This window comes from Aythya fuligula, chromosome 4, assembly GCF_009819795.1.
Source record: "Aythya fuligula isolate bAytFul2 chromosome 4, bAytFul2.pri, whole genome shotgun sequence".
Taxonomy (NCBI): domain Eukaryota; kingdom Metazoa; phylum Chordata; class Aves; order Anseriformes; family Anatidae; genus Aythya; species Aythya fuligula.
The window spans coordinates 57,144,139-57,165,254 of NC_045562.1; the positions used below are offsets into that span (position 1 = coordinate 57,144,139).

Here is a 21,116-nt window from a genome sequence, read left to right on the forward strand (position 1 = left end):
CCTGGCTTTCCAGGAGATAAAATTTAGGGCCCTGAGTTCACCAGTATCACCCTCACCAGCCTCACTGGGGACTGCCATCCATGCACCCTTGTGATATCATAGTTGTATCTGAGCTCAGGCCCCAGCCCTTGTTGAGCTACAAAGTATGTATACTGTGTTTGGGCACTGTAACCTTGCCTTGAAGATTTGACTTCCTGGATTCACCTTGAACCTGCCTTAGCATTTCTGACTCATCTGGCAATCTGTGGCTCATCTGATCTGATCTGCTCTTCTTGGTTGGGATAGTGCCTCTGCCTGCCTTTCTGTCTCCTTTGAATCCCAGCTTGCCCCTGTCATGGAGACCCCAATGGCTTCCTGATAAAAACACCATTATCATTTGGAAGTAGTACATTGAAAGAAAAAATGCTTTTCATCCAGATTTTAGCTGTGTTTTGCTGATACACTGGTGAAAGTGTTATGGATAAAACAGAACTAAACCTTGAGTTTCACAGCAATGGGCAGAATTCCCTTTTTCAGGCACAGAGTTGTAAGGCATATCTATCCCACATGCTCAAAGCCACCTGAAACAGGACTGCATTCTGCCAAATACATAAATGAGTTTGCCCATGGGGAAGAAAAGTCTGAAAAGTAGCTACTGTACTCTATTTGTATTGTTGTACTCATGTCTGGGTTTCTGATAAAGTAACCATGTGCCATTCACTCCATAGGCAGGCAGGCAGCCTTGATTTTTTGCTGGGTTATGTCTGCAAGCAGCCAGGTTAAGGACATCTGGAGATGTCCTTAAGGAAGCCAGAAGGAAACCACTCTTTACATGCAGGAGCCCAGAAATCCTATTCTCTTCAGCTAAAGAAAATAAAAGTGCTAAAATTTTAGCATCCTATAATAATTAAATTTAAGGAAGACTTGACCACCAACTCACTTATTCGTTTACAGCCATGAGGGAAAAAATAAATTAAGTGGAAAAAAAAAGACTGAGGCACAATAAGCAGTGAGAGCTTACCTAATGGTTGAAAATTCTGTTTTCCTAAGTCTTTATCATTCTTCCCCATCGCCAAATAAAATTGGTGTCTTTTGAGCTCTGGAAAGAGAATACATGAATAAAATAAGATATTTTCCTCCCTTTTTTCCCAAAACATTTGTATATTATTTTTATAAGACTATTTAAGATTGTGAAGGGATCCCCAGACAATTTGATTTGGCACTTTATATAATCTGGTAACTTGTAAGAAGAATTGCATTTCAATAATATTGATTATTTTCTTTTATTGTTTGTTTAAAAAGTGCTATTCAAACAGCTAATATATATATATGCATATATATATTTCAATATAACAGACTAAAAAGAATAAAAAACTAATTTTTAACAGCAGAGACATTTTTCCATATTGGCCTGGCTGTTCTATGTGTGTTTACAGGGAGAACTTTGTTAGATATTAGAAAGCAGAAAGTTTTATTTCATATGACAAGTTGTACACCTTGCAGAAATCCTTGTAACATGCCCTCTGACCCTCAGGCCTACATGTCAGCTTTGTGCACAGAGTATGAGGTCTTTCTAAGTGAACTCCTTCTCATACACATGCAGACTGTGTTTCCTGCAGCACTCCAAAGGAGACAGTGAAGAACTGGCTTCAGGAACAAAACTGGCACAAGGAAGGCTGTGCAATCAGCTCACTTGCATGCCTGTTTTGACAGATCAGCCCTGGCATGAACACTGGCTTTCCTAGCTAAATTAGCTCTTAGCCAAATGTACTGATGGCTAGAAAATAAATATTATAGGAGCTGAATGTACAGGCAAGGTGCTTAGCAGTCTTCACTGCCCTTTGACCCGCAGCACGTTTGGAAGGTGAAGTGAATTTGAGGATGGAGAAGAAGGCAAAAGAAAAAGAAGCAAAATGTGTTTTTTCTGTAAATAATGTTAATGGAACACAGATGTGTCATAAGCCTAGGCAAACAATAATTGAAAAACACAATGCTTAAATTTACCTGCTTCTTACTGAAGATGTTTTCTGTTTATTTCAATAATAATAATAATAATAATAATAATAATAATATATTTTAATTCAATTCAGTCATTAGAACCCTTTTTGGATTTGTCTTTGTCCTAGGAACAACATGGCTTAATTTCTGTTAATGTTTTTATTGCAAAGAGTAAATATTTGAACTTCATTTGACTCTGCTCTGTACCAAGCATTAGTTTTTCTCTGTTACACAATATGATTACAAACAGGTCCTATTAACATCTGAAAACATTTTGTTCTTTAATGACTAGTTAAAACAGAGTAAGTAGGTGAACTCAAAATTTTCTTTGAACGACATCTTAGTTCAGATCACAGTCTTTCCTCTACCAAATAAGATCACTCACAAATGTTTTGTAATACTTATACCTCTCGTTTTTTACATTAATTCACATTTAATTTGATCCTAAACTGACCAAGCCTGTACTCATGGTTAAGCATGAGAAAATAATCATTTTCAGCTTTGGCCCTGTCTCAACATTCTTTTGATATTCTGAATTACTTATTTATTTATTCTACTTTTAACAAATAGTAGTAAAATTGGATCCTGTTCTGATGAGTTTTGTTGCCAAGAGAAATGAAAGTGCTAATTGCACCTGTTTTCAGTTACTCCTTAAAACCTTCTGAGGAGTTCTTTAAGTTTAGCACATAGTGAACTACAAAAATAGATTAAAAGGGACTGTTTTTCAGGGCTCAAACACAACATTAAGTTAATATAGTTTAATGACCTGAGTTAATCCTGGATAACCACACACGTCATAAACAGTTAATGAAAGTTTAAGTCAGTGTATTTTACCTCCTAATTATTACAGCTTGAAAGAACACACATGGATCTGTTACTTATGACCAACTAACATGTCTTAATAACTTTACTATATTGTGAAAAACCACGAGAAGTTGACTGAATTTACATAAATGTTGGAAGCATCAGTATAGCAATACTGTCTATCCAAAGCATCTTGATTAAGTCAAGGAACAAAAGATCACATTAAAAAACATTTTTAAATTCTTTAGACTGTAATAAATGTATTTTCTACTAGAAGACAGATGTTTAGGTGAGCTGTTAAGGATATACTGCATCTAGAAACTTACAGAAAAGATGCATGTAGTTTTGTTTTCTTTGAGATTATATTCTCGTCATCTGAAGTAGAAGATGGAAAACAGGTATGCAAATCTCTGCATTACACAATTATTTCCAGCAAAAAATTCAACTCTGAAGGAAATATATCTGCTAACCTGAACTAAAAAAGATTCACTAGAGAATCTGACTGTCCGGGTGCTGTTGTGTTTTTGTTTTGTTTGTTTTTAAAGTAATTGAACTGTTAGTACTCCTATTAAAATAAGGGATTTCTGTCAAGAATATGAAAAATGAAACTTACAGATGAGCAATATGATGAAATTTACCTCAGAAAACTTCATTTATTTTTCTTCATCAGTACGTTATGGTCTTACCCACTTTGTACTGTCTTCTGCATACCCAAACACTGAAAATTGGTATCCTAATCTAGTGGACAGGTGACTAACAGCTGTGTTCTGCACACACACACACACACAAATATAGAAAAGCAACACAAGACAAAACTTTGTATGCCTGTCACATGTATGTGTAATGTTTATGAAGTATATATTTCCTATTAGCACTTTAAAATCTTATAATCTGCCAACTTCTCTACTCTGTGACCTTTCCCAATGCTGTTTTTATTGTAGCTCTTCCAAGCCAATATTCCCACATGAAGAATTTCTTGTTTATTGTTCTAAACATCAACCTGTCCACAATTCCTATGGTGAGACAAATATCCCAGTGGTCACCCATAAATCTGGGTGGCATTAGGAAGTGGGTGGTAAGCAGCACAGAGATGATGCAACTATATGAATCAAGTTTGTTCTAAAAATTACCAAAATGTGTTTTATTGCAGACATAGTGCTGTTGTTCAAAGGCATTCAGTGACTATCTGCATTACTCTTCTATGGAGAAAGAAGCCAGAAAAAAAAATCCTGACACTGCTAAAATCATTCAGGTTTTCCCACAGGAAACTTCATCTCTGAACTGCTGTTCTTGTGCTGCTCTTATCTCTGAGCTATAGTACACTGCCTGGCCTTTGCAACACTGCTGAGGGTACTTGGGCATTGTGTCAGTTAGTCTTTGCTACCACTGGTCATCTGCATATGCCCTGGGAACCTACTGGACTGGCTCTGTTTGTCCTTTGTATTTTGAATCTGAAGTCCATGTACCACGCCATAACAAAATTTTCTTTCTCATATAGTGCTCTGAAGTGGTGGTCTGTCAGACCTACAGCTTTTTTTATTGATACTAAATTTATCCTGCACTTCCCTTAGTTTATTGCTCAAAGCTGGGCCTTGAAGGGTCTACAAGACTGAATTAATGAATAGACACTGGCAATTAAAAGCAAAGTAACAGGTATTTGTCTTATGAGTATGCAAGGCTGTGATATTAAAATCACTTAAACTAAACATCTAATACACTATATTTTTTTAGTTTATTTATTTTATTAGTTTAGTTTATTTAAATCATTTATTATAGTTTTGCAGATTATTAGTTATTTTCTTGGGATACTATAAACGTTTTCTCACAAAACTGGGGACAGTTTCATGAAAGCATCCAGTTTTCTTCTCTGATTAATCCAGTTGATGGGGAGTAGCTGGATAAAGTTAAGTGGCCCTCATTTTGTTATTATGTTCCCGGAGCTGCTTTTGTTCTCTGCTTTCAGGAAAGGACTCAAGTATTTTTATCTGCAGTCCAACTACAATTCCCTTTCTTGAGTGTGATATGAGGAGAAATAAAATTGTTTACAAATCCCTCCCTCTATTTCATGCCACTCTTGATAGCAAATGCTTTTACCTCATAAAAAAAAAAAAATAATAATAATAATAATAATAAAAAAAAACTGTAGTGACACAATCCCTGTCATTACAAGGCCCATAAGCAGATTTCAGAAACCAATTGCATGTGAAAAAGTATATGGAAAATCATGGACTGGAATTTGTTCTCAAACAGTAAGTTTAACTTACAGTTGATACATAGATATTTGTTTAATCTTTACAAAGGTAATTAAAAAAAAAAAATAAATGAAGTTGTAGATAAAGTCTATGATTGCAGTGAGATCATTATGTGTAAATATTAATATTTTTAATTATTTTGGCAGTTTCAGATCGACAGAGTATTTGTGAAGCAACACTAGTTTTGTGAGTGTGTTTGTCATTCAAACAGTGTGGCAGCATTGCATGCAAATATTTAAAGCCTTGAGAGCCTCTGAGATTTGTCCAGTTCCAGACTTTGTTGGTCTTTATTCAAGTTTGAAACCAACACTAATTTCTCTTTCCTATCTGGATTCACAAATACAAGACCTTGAAAAATATAAACATAGCCCCAGTGTTAACAAAAAGAATGCCTGAACTGGGGATGGAGAGTAAGGAAACTCAGTTCTTTGGGTCAAATAATGGATGAGTGTCCAAATATTTGCTCATATGATGAATGGAGACCAATTTAGACGTGCAGAGAATGACATACAGGCAGAGTGCCACAACTTCTTTCCTGTTCCTTGCATCTTTCACACAGGATCAAATAGCCAGAGAGAAGATGAAGTTAATCATTGGGAATATGCTAGACACATCTGGTAAAAGACAGGGAAAATTGGTTAAAATACCTTCAACCCCAGTGTTACTCAGACCATTGTTTCTTATCCATGATGCCTACTGTTCTTCTTGGCATACATACACATTCTGCATCCAATAGTGCCATTTCTGTAGTTAGCTTTGAGATAAGTGGTAGCTTTCTTAGCCTGAGACTCTCTGTCATTTTCATGGTACTTGTTAAAAATAAGAGCAGAAAGATACAGGACATAAATTACACTTCAATTCAATAAAATGTTGCTTGGTATGAAGGTTAGTGCACCTTACTGGTGTACTAGTACTAATGGAAAGTACCGCTGTACTGAGTATTTAGTAAAGTGGTGAAAAAATGTTAAAAAAAAAAAAAAAAAAAAAAAAAAAAAAGTTATTTCTGTTATTTCTTTTTCCTTTTGTCTATGTGTATAAAAAAGTATTATTTAATGATTACTAAGTGTTGTGATATAAAAAGACAATTCAGAGGGGCACGAATGCTGATCATCGTATTTGAAAAGCATTGAATGACTCATGTGGGGAGATTAATGCATTTCAAAAAGTTCAGTACTCAAAATAATGTTTCATGATCTAATAAATACTTAGAAGTAAAGGTCCTTGCTGCTGTTAGTACTTCTACAGCACGAACAGATGGTTTTGAAAGTTCTCTATTTGTTATTTAATTTCTTCCCACTAGTTCTCTAGACTTCCAGGCTGTGTTAAAGTAATAGAAGGAAAGTCACAAAGGAAATGACCTTGCATTCAAGACCTTGATCCATCTCATTCAGTATTGCATTTCAAATAGTGGCCCATACTAGATGTTCCAGAAGATGATGATGATGATGATGGTGATGATGATGATGATGATAATAAAGTACCTCACATTTTTTCTACCTCGTAAAAGCCATTCAGGAGTCTAAATTGCATTGATACTAACCTTTGGGAATTTGGGTTTTAAGGAAAAAATTGCCTTAAGCATCTCAGATGACTTGAGGTAGCAATAAAAGAAAATACATGTTTAATCCTAACCTTTGGCAACAATTATTTGGCTTACCTATTGAAGCAGGAAAGGTAATGGTTGTTTTCAGGTCATTTATGAATTACCCTACCTACCACATACAAGAAAAAATTATATCCTTTTCTCCTCTATGCAAGCACATATAAATACTGGCATACCAAAACTCTGCACAGTCAGTGATTTGTGTAGATTTTTTTCATGGAGTACACAGATCTGATCGGGAAAAGTAGGGCTTCCCACCACATTCAGGGCTCCTCCAAGGCAGCTGGACAACCTTTTCTATGTTGAATTTTGTTACTATTGGCCAGCACCTTCAGAAATTTCAAGGAAAATTACATTCTCATAGTTCTTTCTCACATAGGTATTATATACATGACTTCAAGTCTTAGAAAATTGAGCTGAAGATAGATTCAATCAGTTCTTCAAACAGTGAGAGCGCGTGTTTCTGGTAGGAATTTTCTGCATAGGAATTATGTGGTAGAGACATAGTTACATAATCTAGAATTCACACGAGCTGACAAAAACTTAATTTCAAGAAATAACTTTACTAAATATGGGTTTTCTTCCTGCACAGTTCTCACGAGAAAAAATACAGGAGACACTAAATCCAATTATTCACCTACAGTTCTTCATTGAATTTTTTCAGCACAGGGAACACATCTGCCTTTGTACATTTTTCTAAGACTTTTCTCATTTCACTATTTTTATTGTGTCTGTTTCTTTTTGCTGTCTTTTTCAACACTTTAGAGGTTTTCTTGGTTTTTGTTTGATTTTGTTTTGTTGTGTTCTGTTTTTATGTTTGTTTTGGCTCTTAGTCTTATTTGGTTTAGTTTTAATTTTTTCCCTTGTCCATTTTATTAAGCCTGTCTCATCTTTTTATTTTCCTCATTAATGCTGTTCCTTAAAAAAAATGGTATTGGACTCAGCTTCATGGTTATGGGTTACATTTGCAGAAAGAAACTGAGTAGTTAAAATTCCACACCCATCCTTTGCATATCCATACTGCCTGGAGACCAAGATAATTAGAAGTTCAATAAATATTTTCAATATAATTAGTGATAATTAACCAGGAAAATAGGGTATGCCCATTAGAACCTGGTAGGAGGAGACAGAGAATGTCTCTAACACAGTTCCCTACCTGGCTAGGTTTTTGCATTTTCAGCTGTCTATTTCCCAGTTGGATGAATGAATATTTTTATTGTTGCTGTTACTTCAAATAGATAGAGTTCATACTATCCAAATGCTATTTACTTCTGTATAGAGAATTTCACAGTCTCTCCAAAATCGTAGTCTATGAGCTGTTTTTCCTGTTAAAGTTATGATAAATTTCTAGGCAAGTCACTCTCTTGTCAGTCAGAAGCAGCATAGTTTTCAATGATTTACAAAGAGTAGTTAGTTTCATGAAAAGTGCTGTCAGAAAATGTTCCTCATTTGTAAAATGGCTACAACTTCAAAATAGAAAGCTTACATCAAAATCAACCATTAATTGTCAGGTAAGTATCTAAACAAATAACTAAATGATTCCAGCAAGCACCCATATACAGTTCATCCAAATATTAACTATCCATACACATAAGTATGTACAACTGCTAAAGGTAGTTTAGTCAGTAGGGTTTGTTTTAATTGAATCAGAATTATTGATGTAATTTTTAGACAACAGATTCAGTCAATTACTGCAGTTCCAATTTCCTTTGATTACAAAAGGATATAAGACAGGTCTGACCACCGTCTACAATGCTAAAAGTATTTATGTTAACACAGGACTCATGTCTCCTATTTAGAGAAATAATGCCTGTTCTCCCTGATGAAAAAATAGTGTATATTTTAGCTTCCTTTATGGTTACCAAATTATTCATCTTTTCATTTCAATATTCATAGATAAATAGAACTACCAATCATAAAATAAATAAATAAATAAATACATGAACAATAATTGGAACTAGTATGGAAAAGTGAAGCTGTTAATATTGGAGAAAAGTCTTGATTTCTTTGCTGTCTGGAAAGATCCTTTTTTCCAAACTGTAATTGAAAATATAGCAACCACCTTAAATACCCAGAACTGGGTCAACATAAATAGAAGGAATGCTGAAAAATATTTTACTTAGCAGCATAGCATGTTTCTTTCTGGGAGGGGGGGGTGGGAGTATGGAAGAAAGGAAGAAAGGAAGAAAGGAAGAAAGGAAGAAAGGAAGAAGGAAAGGAAGAAAGGAAGAAGGAAAGAAGGAAAGAAGGAAAGAAGGAAAGAAAGAAGGAAAGAAAGAAGGAAAGAAAGAAGGAAAGAAAGAAAGAAAGAAAGAAAGAAAGAAAGAAAGAAAGAAAGAAAGAAAGAAAGAAAGAAAGAAAGAAAGAAAGAAAGAAAGAAAGAAAGAAAGAAAGAAGGGAGGAAGGAAGGAAGGAAGGAAGGAAGGAAGGAAGGAAGGAAGGAAGGAAGGAAGGAAGGAAGGAAGGAAGGAAGGGAGGGAGGGAGGGAGGGAGGGAGGGAGGGAAGAGAGAAAGAGAGAAAGAGAGAAAGAGAGAGAGAAAGAGAGAAAGAGAGAAAGAGAGAAAGAAAGAGAGAAAGAAAGAGAGAAAGAGAGAAAAAGAAAGAAAGAAAGAAAGAAAGAAAGAAAGAAAGAAAGAAAGAAAGAAAGAAAGAAAGAAAGAAAGAAAGAAAGAAAGAAAGAAAGAAAGAAAGAAAGAAAGAAAGAAAGAAGGAAAGGGATGATACAAAAACCTCACATTACTTAAAGGATTTTGCATTTACATCTTTGTCTGTTTAGGATGAGGACTTAACTGGTGTAAACGGGCTTAGCTCTCTGAATGCCAGGACTGTTAAATCAAATAGTTTTGTGTTTTTTGTTTTTTTTTAATTGTTTCTTCTTTTCTGTCTTGATAGACTAAGATACATTTAATTAACAATCAGGATAGAGATGCTGGAAATAAGGTCTAACAATCCTTTCAAAGTATCTCCTCCTTAGTGAAGAAAAAAAAAATTTTTTTTGCTTGTTTAGGTATTAAGGATTAGTTCTGATACCAAGCAAGGTGTTTTCCTCATGACCAGAAGTCAAAGTAATCTCCACAGGACTGGAAGTCAAAGTAATTCACTGTAAGCATTTGCAAAGATTTATATAGGTCTAGGAAGAATATTGAAAAGTGTGGTGGGTCATTATGGCCACAGTGAGCCCAGTTGTATGTATTGACTTTTCAAGGACAAGTGCAATATATACTTTGGTGGATTTAGAGTGGTAAAAGACTACTTGCCACTCTTTATCACACACCAGTTAAAAATGAGAATCCAAGACAAATATACACATTTTTCATAGTCAAAATAATAGCTTTGAGGCGAGAAAGTGATTGCTGAAGAATAGGGTGATATGCCGCATGATGTATGAGTGTCTTAAACAACAAAAGATTCCTTAACAGGTTTGCCAGGCTTTGAATCAAGACTTGTTTTTTGCAAGTGGTGCAGGAGTATGTAATATATTTTTTAGCTTTCCTTTTTTTCACCTTTGTGGAAGCATTTGGAGGTGATGAAAGAAAGAAACGTGATATCACTGGCTTGAGTAAGCTATTGTGTGGGTAGTTAAGAAAAGTTTTTCATTTCATTTCTGCAGAACTTTTTTTCTCTTCTCTATCAGACTCATGCATTTAGTTTTTTTATGTTCAAAGTGGGCAGCTTCAAAACAGTCAGTGTATTGTTATTTCTTTTGCACAATATTGTAATAATGTGGATCAAAAATATTAAACTGATATCAGACAAAAAAATGGGAAAGCGATAAAACCTTCTAGAAAATATGTCTTGTGCATATACACAAGAGTAAAGAGCATATCCATAAAAATGACGGAGAAGGAGATACGAAAGGAGATATTGGGTTGAGGGTAAGATCAAAACCATTTCTATCAGAGCAGAGTTAGACCAATTTTAAGTGATTCAGGAATGTAGAGAGGTTTAATCTACTGAAAAGACTTTTAACCACAGAAGTGACTAATTGACCATCTGAATGAAGTCCAGATATAAACTGGAGCATATCTGTTATCTCTGGGTGACTGTCTTTCACAAATCATAGGCTGAATTCACCTCTGTGCTGCCAGCCTCAGGAGGAATGCCCAGGGCTACCTGGTGCCTCAGACAGATGCCTGGCACAAAGAAACCTCTCAGGCCAGCTCAGAAGTGCATCTCCTGAGTGGAGCATCAGGGACTGTACTGCTATTCATGCCTTGTGGCTCCAGACTTGTCAAGGTGTCAATGACACCAGTGAAAATGAAAATATTTTTTTCTGACACTACAAAGTCCAAAGAAAAACAACCAAAAAACTCAAGCTTCTCAAACCAACAAGAGAAAAAAAAAAAAAAAAAAAAAAAAAAAAAAAAAAACTCAGCTTTTATATGCTGGGCTTTTGTGATACAACCCTGTGCTGCTTTAACAGATGTGTTTATACACATCAGTCTTGAACTAAATTATACTCAGCATTGTATTTTGGTGCCAGATGATTTGCCAAGCATCTGGTTTTCACCTACTTTTAGTATCAGGGTCCACTTATGACACAGATTGAAGCCCAGTCTTTAGCTAGTCATTTTCATTGAAATTTAGGATACCTCAAAAAGGCGATCTATCAGGAATGAACAGAATCGAAAGATTATGATCACATTTACAATACGCCTTGTCACATATTTATAGAATTTCTTGAGGCACATACTGCCACTTTATTCCCAGATGTTACCAATGCCATAGGCAGATAGATTATTTTTTAATAATACCTTTCCCAAATGTCAATCCAAGTACTGGAAAGAAATACTGAGATTAGCATCTTTTTAACAAAGTAGAACTGCCATTAGGCAGTAGGCATACATCCAGCTCACTAGCACTTTGACTCATGGCTCCCTCAAGCCTCCCAGCAAATCAAAGAAGATGTAAAGGACTAATCAACTCTAATTTGTGATCTTGTTTAATGTCGGAAAAAAACTTTTTTTCTTTTTTTTTTTTCTTTTTTTTTTTTTTTTTTTTCCTGCAACAGCTGAGTGTAAGCCTTCCAGAAGATTAAAAGGTATGACTTCCTAACATACTGTGCTTGTTTGACTTTCCAAGAAAACAGTCTGTGTGCTAAGTCAGAATGATCCTGGCACTTAGTGCCTACAATTCAGCGGCAGTCACCATCTAAGAGTAGGGCTTCTGTATCCTGGGGTCATACAGTTGGCTTGCCTCCACACTCCCTTTTACTCCTAGCGAAAGATATAAGGACATACACTGATGTTTCTGTCATCCTCTCTATCTATATCAAGGAACCCATATATATTTTTATTTTCAAGTGGTTATACAGACATGCGTATATTCTATATACACATATACACACATACAATTTTATAGAGGCAATCATTAGGCTGTAAACGGAAGTCTACAAAAACAGCCAACAGATCTAATTTTGAACTTCCATTTCAGTTATGACATAGTCAAACTTCATGTTTTACTAATCTGTGCTATTTTGCTATCAGGTTTGACAATGCCATTTAAATGTTATTCTGAACACAATGCCCTCTCTACTAATTTTTACCTGTACCCATTGCTTGTGTTTATGACCAGGCTATTGGGCACCTCCCTATTTTCTGACAAGCTGTAGTAATAACAGAACATTTCAAGCCTCTCACTTGAAAGTGAAATATTAGTTCACAAAGCTGGGAGTAACATATCTGATAGTTAGAGCTGGTGACAGAAAACCCCAGGGTAGGAGTGAAAACAGCCTTGTACTGTGGCACCTGCAGATTCCAGTCTATCAGCTACACTGACCTTAACATTAAAGGTTCTTCAGGTAAGAGTGGTAACAGAAACACTGCACTCAGAACATTTGATATTTTTGTAACTATTTATATAAATGGTCAATAAAAATAAAAATAAAAACAAAAACAAAAACAAAAACAAAAACAAAAATAAAAATAAAAATAAAAATAAAAATAAAAATAAAAATGAAAATACAAATAAAAATGAAAATAAAAATAAAAGTATCTTCTTTATCTATTCAAAATAGTTTTGCTTTCTTCCTTATCCTTTCTTCCTTATCCACCAATTTCTTGTGAAGACCCAGTACCCTTTGATAACAGGAGGCCTTTTTATGAGTTTCTTGTGAAGACCCAGTACCCTTTGATAACAGGAGGCCTTTTTATGAGTTGATTGGAGCCTTTACACTAAATATTTTCTATCAGCTTTGGGAATGGAGAACACTTCCTGATAGGTGCTGTCTGCTTTAGCTGCACCCACTAAAAATGGAGGGAAGCTTCAGCTCCCTGAAGCTGCTTGCCAAGGGGCTGTAAACCTTTGTGGCAGGAGACTGATTCAGAAGAGACACCAATCACAACCAATTTATTAGAACACTTATTTATTAATTAAGTTTTTATCATGAAAAGTAGATAAATATTGACATAATTATTTCCTCACAAACAGACCCATAGTTATGAACCTGTAGTAACAGCTGAAAGCATATTCACCTTCATATCTTTAGAAACCAAAAAACAAACAAACAAACAAAAACATCAGTGGTTCTTCTCAGTGCTCACTGCTTTTTATAATAACCTCTGCATCTTATTCTGGACAAAGTTTTAATAATAATAAATACATCCCAAGTATTTTGTTATGAGGACCTCAAATGTAGTACTATCATTTACCTATCTGATCTGAAGTCCCACCTAATCTTATTAACAAAGACTAGATACTTTCTTGTATCTTCTTTAAGAACTGTATGCAAGGTGTGGGCAATGCATTTCATATCAGAAAATAACTTTGATAGAAGTTCTGTACTTTGAGACTTGCACTGAAGGTCTCTAATTGGCCACTTTATGGCCGGCTGAAGATGGAGATTGCAGTTTTGAAAAGACGATGATGATTTCCTCATTCTGCAAGGCTACTTGTAGGGATAGTGTGTGATGCAGTTTACCTCTTGACACTGGCTTCCTTATTCTCTGTTCAGTATTCTCACATTGTGCCGCACCTCTTCACAAAAACTGTCAAACAGCACAGCTGGAGTTAATAAACTGAGGAAGGATGCCCATTACCAGCTACAGACATCCCTGTTGTTTGATGCTTTCAGTATTTCATTATCTCTGCATCAGCACTGGCAGTCCTGCAACTGAAAAGCCATCAAAATAACACAGCTTGAAATGATAAATGAAAGTAACAGAACAACTGCAGCACAGAGCATTCAATTCTGTGGGCATTTCTAGGTGAACAGAGATTTGTATCTGTTCTGTGGCAGTCTTATACTAGCACACAAAAGGTTTATCCAGATGTGTTTGTTGGCTTAAAGCCATTGGACTCATTTCACATAGACAAATTTATATAAGTGCTAGGAAAGCTAAAAAAAAAAAAATTACACTTGATTGTTCTTCTTCAGACATATATTTTAGAAAGATACGAGGTTTTGTTTTTTTTTCCCTTTTCATTAAGGAAAGAAAGGAAAATATAGCAAGGTCCAGGAAAAGCCCATATCGACCATAAATAATCTTATTGCAAAACGATTATCATTTAATTGGAACTGCTCAAATTAATTAGTACATTCATTCCTTAACTGAGGTTGGGTATGTGATTCAGGAAGGTATCAAATTCTCAATGAAGAGTTAACACAATGGATCAGAATTCTCTGACCCAGTTTAACAATTAGCTGGAGGTGACGTGACATGGAATTTAAATGTACTTTCCAGAGCAGGGAGTTCTTTCATCCTTTTCACAGAATTTCACAGAAATTCTTTCATCCTTAATAAACATATCTAAATTTAAAACTAGAATATATATTTCATTTTATTGTTATAAATATTATCTGCTTAGTGCCAGCAGCATATTTTCAGCTACCAAAAGTGTACTGCTCTCACCATTTGGCAGATCCGCAAGGTATTCATATAGCTGCTGCATATAATTTTGCATTTATTGCAGAAGACTGAAATTGATAATTAGCCCTCACAATTTTTAAGTAGTGTCTGGCAATTAAGCCACACAGTTCCCATTTTAGTCCAGATAAATTATACAGCTCAATTTCTTTCACCACTTAGGAGATCAGGAGCCAGCTTCTAACCTATTCTTACTCATGGGATATCAATTTGCACATTCTAATTACATATGGATCGACGCCTTTTCATTGTATATTTTTGCATTTCAATTTGTATATCGTTCTGAGAAATTAAAAGTTATTTATTGTGATTTCAGCTGTTCAGCCTTGAAGCCATGATACATCACAGCTTTTTACTGAAAACAAGGAAAAAATCAAAATTTACTTTAAATGAAATGCAAAGTGAAAAACAGATAAATGGACAAAAACATCAGACCAAAGATCTCCAAAAATCTCTCTTATTAGTCTAGCAAACCATACACTTCTGGAGTATTTTAGTAATGTGTATGTTCTCAAGTGCAGATAATAAGATGGTTTTCCAAATTTAGATTTCTGTTAAACAGAGAATAGGAAAATTCAGACATTCTTAGAGCTTTGTGAAGGCACAGCTTGCTTTGACACTCATTGAGGCATCTTATACATATCCACTGGGGAAAAATAAATAAATAAATAAATAAATAAATATTTATAAGTTAATCCTATGCAAAAAGAACATTTTTTCTCAACACACTTGGGCAAATGCAATATATATAGACGACCTAGCCAAAGATTGACTCCTATCATTAGAGTTAAATTAAATTCCTGTTTTCTTTTTTCTTACTGTAGTAGCTCTTTGCTCATCTGTCTGTAATATGCCTGGCATATGACAACTCAGGATGTATGCATGGGTTTAAGTGCACAGACCTAGATCTCTTTCTACCTGAACTTAGAATTCTTTTTTAGAAATACTGGAAAAGAAGACTCAGTAGTTAGATATAGACCGACATTGAAATACAGTTCAGAAATATTCAGAGCACTTGGGATAAAAGTATGCTAGAATCAACACTTTGTCTCCCAGGTATTTTCTACAAGGAAAAAAAAAAAAAAAAAAAAAAAAAAAAAGAGTAAAAAGCATCTCAATATTTTAGCCCATATTCAGAGTCTGAGAGGCAGAAGAAAACTATGCCCTTACTCACACTGACAAATACTTCCTTACCACTGACAAATAACTATTTTATGCACACATCCCTTGAAGTATGCACTTCAGGTTTCCCTACTCAGAAAGTCAATGAACTGACTTGCATGATACTTGCAGGACTGTAAGTTGCTGCACACAGACACCTTTTTTCTTCTCCTTTTCACAAAGTTAATTTGAGTTAATAATTTTTCTTGCACCTGAACTGTTTGCTAAGATAGTTTCTCTCCCTTTTCTACCCCCTAGTCACTTTTTTTTTTTATTATTATTTTTTGTTAATCCCTTGCAGGTATTTGGAATTAGCTTCTATGTTGTGCCTCCGTCATTTTTTCCTGAGGGTTTGCAAATTCTCTTAATTTATTTTTTTTTTAATCATTTTTGTTATCCTTTTTTGGATTCTTTCCAATTCAGCATTTATATATATGTATTTTTATTTTGTATTATGGTACCCAAAACAGTGTAAAGCACTCAAATACGGTCTCACCAATCTGCACTGAGATAAAAAATTGATTACCTGCCTCCTGTTCTCCTGACCTAATTCCTCTCATTGTACTGTACATGCTCAATACGGTATTTGATGTTTTGCAGCATATCACACTGTATTCTTATGCAGAGTTTATCCTCTGCTCTTAGCCTGGTCTATTCATGTAGTCATGGAAATTTCCAGATTAGTTTTCCTCCATGTTAAGCTCTTTCACACTTCACATTTAACGTGATTAAAGATCAATTTTATTGTATGTAGACCCTGATCATAAGAGTCACAATGGAGTCTTCCCTACAGTCTAAGTTTAGAATAGATAGAAAAACGATGGTGTAGTTGGATACAGAAAATCTTTCCAAATCTGTAGTTATACTGAAAATGCAGAACACTGTTTTCTGCTGGAGCTGTTTTGGAGAAGAATAACTTGTGTTTTCCTAAGAAATGTGGCTGCAACATAATTTCTTTATTCCAATGTTCATACTAGGTCTTATATACCCATACTATGTCCTTCCAATCTTTTTGCAATGTCACCAGAAATATCCTTGTTATCCTGAATTCTGGTAATTATTTTTCCTTCTTTGGCAAATTTTACTTTATTTAATTTCATTTCATTTCAATTCATTTCAATCTTTATATGAACAAGATAATTTATTACAGAAATTCTTTTTAACCACATTGTTTATATCATACTGGTCATAAAACCTGAGTGAATCTCACTGTACTATGGAAACATGAATATCTTTCTTTCTTCCTTTACCAGTTAGTCCAACATACCTTAAGTAGCAGTATAAATGCTCTCTGTTATGGTGTTACTCATACAGGACCCTGTTCAATGTACAAAGATCTCACCACAGAAATGTGCAGCAGATGAAACCCACCCTGTGTTTGCACACTGTAAGGAAAAATCAAATGTTCATCATAACCTTTTTGAACTAGACACAATGACTTGACTCATTTTTATAGACAGGTACTAGCAAAAATTATTAAGACCATATTCTTACTTTTTTTCTGTCTCCAGATAACTTATTTTGTTCATGTGTCAGCACAATAAAAGTATCTAGATAGGCAGACAGAGAAAGGTATTTTGTTTAAGATAGGAAAATAAAAGGATGTCTTAGTGACTCTTACAGCACAGGACTTGTTGCCTTAAAAGCAGTTTATTGTATAACAGTATTGATTCCTATGCAAAGCGTGCTTGATGAATAGTATAGTCCCAGAATTGGTGTGACGCTTAACCTGTACAAAGTACATAGCCACATCTTTCCCTAAGACCTGACAAATTTTCAGTGAGGAGCACTGCAGACAGGTGTTTGTTAACTCAAGAGTCAGGCAGCACCTACATATTTTATTATTAGTTCAGTTTTATATTGATGATGTTGCTCTTGACCTTACAGTCATATCTAAATGTTTGGGGGAGTACCCTCAACTCTAAGTTATTTAGGCTTTCTTACTGTTTAGTGAAAAGAAAGAGAGAAGCATCTCTCAGGGGACAACTCATTTTTTCTTAGACTCTCACACTAGTGTTGATTAATTATTTCTGAGAGGCAACATACTTTCTCTGATGATTCAAGAAGAAGCCTAGATAGACTAACGTGAACTATCTCCCTAACTTATAGAGAGTGAAGGGGATATGATATAACTGACACTTGAGGTAGCTCCAAGGAGTAGTGCGGACTGTTGCTATGACACTGGCATTTTGCTAGCCAAAAGAAAACTGCTAAAGCCAAGCAAAAATATTTTATGAATCAGCCTTGTTTGGGTGCTGGTTCAGCTGTGTCAACAGTGTGGATACTACTAATCACAGAAATGAATCTAAGCTTCTGATGACCCTGGTAGAACTGCTGATGACCTCTGCTGAGTACCAATTAGCCAGCAGGCAGACACCAACATGAAAGCTGATGGCTGAAGGTAAGTTCATTATGTTAATGTCGGCCTCTCTGGCCACAGTGAATAAGTGAGTCATTGATGAAGCCAGAGACTCGTCTTCTGATCAGCAGAGTGCTCTTGCATCAGTTTTCTTCTGATAAGGTGCTTCATTGCTTTGAAAGCTTAGCTCTGGTGGATATTGATAATATTTCTTACCTGTAATGAAGCACTAAGTTGGGATGATACATCTGTCAGTGGATCCTCAATAAAGAAAGGAATATTTTCACACTTTTGCCATGATATCTGATGAATCTTGACTAATTAAATTACAAACACACTATTCGCCATTTAATTGCCACACCTGTTTATTTATTTATTCCTTTGGAACCCTGAAGTATATTCTCAAAATTTTGAACATATTCTGGAAGCATTTTATATGTTTATAAATAAAATTTCTGTTCATTTGTGTTAGAAAGTGAGCATATGTAGAATATTATCAAAGTATCTGAAAGCAATTTAAAAAAATGAAGCTAAGAACACACTTTTTTTTCACATTTTTTTAACTGGCCTTTTGAAAATATTACTACCTTTATAGTTTTTTAGTTCATTGCTGACAAAGTTCTCTGATAAGGATACCTTCATGATAAATGCAAACACAAAAAGGAAGCCTGCAAAGGGTGGACTCAAGGACAAGTAACCTGGGATGAATTCAGAGAAATTGTTCCAGCAGCCAGGAGTCAGCTTAGGAAAGCTAAACTCCTGACAGAATTAAATCCAGCCTGGGATGTCAAGGGCAAAAAACAAAGGCTTCCATAAATACGTCAGTGATAAAAAGGCTAGGGAAAACATGGGCCTTCTCTAGAATAAATGGGAAAGATGGTTATCTGGGATGTGGGGAAGGTTGAGATACTTGAAAACTTTTTTGCCTCGGTCTTCACTGGCAAGTGCTCTAGCCACACTGTCCCTTCTGCCCCCCCCACCATTTGCAGAACACTAAGGTAGGGGTTGAGAGAATGAAGAACTGTCCACTGTAGGAGACGATCATGTTTGAGGCTATCTAAGGAAGCTGAAGGTGCACAAGTCCATTGGGCCTGATGAAAAACATCTGAGGGACCTGATGGAGGCAACTCTCCATCTTATTTAAGAAGCTGTGGCAGACTGGTACAGTTTCTGCTGACTGGAAAAGGGGAAACATAGCCCCAGTGTTTAAAAAAGAAAAACAAAAAGGAGACCCGGGGAACTTACTTGGCAAGATCATGGAGCAGATCCTCCTCGAAACTATGCTAAGGTATATGGAAGACGTCAAGACAGCCAACAGGGCTTCACTAAAGGCAAAAACTCAAAGAGTTGCAGTCAACTTCTTGATGTCCAGGTGGAATTCAGTGATGAGTAGTGTCCCTCAGGGCTGGCATTGGGACACTATTGCTACTGTTTAATATCTTTATTAATGGGATATACAATGGGATTGAATGCACCTTCAGCAAGTTTATCAATGACAACAAGCTGTGTGATGCAGTTGGCATACTGGAGGAAAGGAATGCCAATCAGAGGGAACTGGACAGGCTTGAGAAGTGGGCCCATGCAAACCTGATGAAGTTCAAGAACAAGTGCAAGGTGCTGCACCTGGGTCGGGGAAATCCTAAACAACAGTACAGACTTGGGGATGAGTGGTACAGGCTTGACAGGAATAGATTGAGAGCAATCATGTGGAGAAAGTGAAGAAATTCTTCACTGTGAGGGTGGTGAGGCACTGGAACAGGTTACCTAGAAAAGTGGTGGATGCTCCATCCCTGGAGGTGTTTAAGGCCAGGCTGAATGAGGGTTTGAACAAACTGATCTAGAGAAAGATGTCTCTGACACACTTGGACTTTGGCAATCAGGGAAGAAGGTAAACCTCCCTCCAGTTTGGGAGTTTCTTTCTGATTACAGATATAGAAAAAAATAAAAAAAAAAATAAAAAAAAAAAAAGTGAAATATATATACAACAGGAAAAGGAATAAAAATATACATATGTAAATGTATATGTAGAATACATTTTATGAGCCAGAAACATTATTAATCACTGCTTAGTCTTTTCATAGTGAGAAGTTATACCAATAGTAGTGGACACAGGCATTCGTATCTTGTAAATTTTTCAGACTGTGAGTAATTTCCTGAACTCTCTCTTTAATCTTTCAAGTAGTCTCAGGAGGAAGATATTTAGGCCAATCTCTCTTAGTCCATAAAGGATCACAGAAACATAAAATCTAAAATTGGAAAAGATATACTGTGTCATTAGTCTAACTCTGCCAGTACAGAATAGGTCTCTATATTAAATTTACTACCTTTTTTCCACTATTGGCTTTAGTATGCTAAATTCCTCTTGGGAAAATATTATATTATTTTATTGATTTGGTCAGTAATTTTTAATAAGCCTACTCTCTCCTCTTTTTATATGACTCTGCTTGGCATTACACCTTCAAATATTCATAGACTTGCCATTATAATCCCTTGAACTTTCCTTTGGCCAAGATTATGCATATTTAACGTTTTTAATTTTTTATTTTTTCTTCCAAACCTCAGTACTTGTAGTTTTCCAGTCAATCATTATACTGTAAATCTCTGTCTCCTTTTGGTAAGATGAGAAATACAGTCAGAACTACCCTGAGTGAATGCACTTTCACATATATTCCTCCTCAAATCTGGTATAACAGAGAGCCAAATCTTTTCTATTCAGTGTGACAGAGACAAATAAAAAATTCTCTGTATGATATCAGAAAGGAGAAATTCAAAGTAATGTTCCCTAAAAGGTAAAATAGTTCACCTTACTTAATTTATTATGCTCTGCTTCTGTTATACTCTTCTGGTGTTTCATGAAGATATTAAAAGTGATTTGAACAGTATTAATTAGAGACTAATCCCAACCAAAGATAATATTGTTAAATGTTATTCTTCATTTGTTTTGTTTCAAGCACTCCTTCTATTCACTGCTATACATATGCGGTTTATTATTATTTCTTGAAAAATAATTCAAATACTCCCTTTGATTTAATAGGTTAGAACTTGAAATAGAGGAATCAAGCAGTGTCCATTATGTCCACTGCATTAATCCTAC

At 35.3% G+C, this 21,116-nt stretch overlaps 1 long non-coding RNA gene across 1 annotated transcript in view; it reads right to left on the reverse strand.

The window, feature by feature from the left end:
* Positions 1–1,005: 1,005 nt before the first annotated feature.
* LOC116488483 overlaps positions 1,006–21,116 on the reverse strand; it is a 173,368-nt gene continuing 153,257 nt past the window's right edge. Inside the window, exon 5 of the long non-coding RNA XR_004253183.1 lies at positions 1,006–1,078. This is a non-coding gene — a long non-coding RNA (uncharacterized LOC116488483). The remainder of the gene's footprint in view (positions 1,079–21,116) is intronic.